The sequence below is a fragment of the Protobothrops mucrosquamatus genome, unplaced genomic scaffold (assembly GCF_001527695.2).
Source record: "Protobothrops mucrosquamatus isolate PMUCROS unplaced genomic scaffold, P.Mucros_1.0 scaffold672, whole genome shotgun sequence".
NCBI classification, from domain to species: domain Eukaryota; kingdom Metazoa; phylum Chordata; class Lepidosauria; order Squamata; family Viperidae; genus Protobothrops; species Protobothrops mucrosquamatus.
This window is the reverse complement of record NW_015386960.1, coordinates 561,707-563,219: the sequence shown is the minus strand read 5'-3', so window position 1 is coordinate 563,219 and position 1,513 is coordinate 561,707.

Below are 1,513 nucleotides of genomic sequence, written 5' to 3'. Positions count from 1 at the left end.
AACTTAACAACTGCAGTGATCACTTAACAACTGTGGCAAGAAAAGTCATAAAATGGGGCAAAACTCACTTAACAAATGTTTCACTTAGCAACAGAAATTTTGGGCTCAATTGTGGCTGTAAGTTGAGGACTACCTTTAATACTATATTAGAATATGCTTGACAAAGGCTTAGCTATTGTAGTTACTACAAAATCTTAAAGCCTATCCTGAAAGAATACTTTTGGTTGCCAATTGGTGACCAGACACAATTTAAGGTGTTGATATTGATCTTTCAAGGTCTGAACAGTTCAGTGCCCAATTCACTAAGGATTTGCCTGTCTCATTACACTGAAGGAAAGATTTCTTTGCAAGTTGTCCCCAAGTTGGCCTGACTTTCAAGCAAAGGAGAATGAGTTTTCCTCTATGCTGCCCCTAGGTTTTGAAGTTGGCTCTCTCGGGAGATCTTTCTGGTTCACTCTTTCAGCATTTGTAACATCCATAAAAATGCAACTCTTTCCCCAGACTTTTAATTGGTAAATAATTTTCCACTCCTTTTACTGTTAATTTTAGTCTTTTACTGTTAATAAGTATAAGAATGAATGTTTTGAGACTGGTCATGGAGGTAATTAATAAGCTAGTCTCCTCCTCTCCCATTCATAGCAAGCTTGTGAAAGTTTTCATAATATACTCTCAACATTTTAAGTGTCTCCGTTGGTCCCATACACATGCTGCTAATGAATGTCTACCTTGCACACGCAAGCACACACACACACATTTGTGCATGTGAATTAAGAGAGTGGTAGCTTTATGCCTTTCATAGCTTATAAGCAGACCCTCAACTGCATTTTCAAATTACTATTGTGAGCTACTGATCTTTTGGCCTCATTCCATACAACTACAGGCTTACTCACAGACACACCCATTGGCAACGCAATATAATAGGCCAATGGTGTGGCAGAGTGGCACACAATGATTTGAAACAAATGATATGCCACGGATTATTCTTCAAAAATTCAGTGGGAGGCCTATGTACGTGTGTGTATTCAGTAATTCTTGCTTGACAAGACTGAGAGAGGAGAGAAGGAAGAAACCTGTACGAGGTGAAACAGGTTGAGCATGACCTGACAGAGCTACGGGCCAAAGCCACACCTAACTTTGGTGAAACCATGCTATATAAAGAGGGCATTGCTAAACAAAACATACACAGGGAACAGCTCAGCACATCGTTCATTTAGAATTTCCAAGTCCTGCCCCACACTTAAGACCAACAACCTGTCATCTGGTGGAATTATTTCCTTGGAATATGCAGTAATTAAGATGGAGTGCCTTGTAAAGATTATTATTATTATTATTATTATTATTACTTTAATTTATACCCCGCCCTTCTCCCGAAGGACTCAGGGCGGCTTACAGGCAATAAAAACGGAACTATACAATAAATATCTAAAAACAATTAAAATATATATTAAATAAGCCTGTTATTTTTAGAAAAGTTATAAAATCCCTATTAAAATCCCTATACAATCCCCCCCCT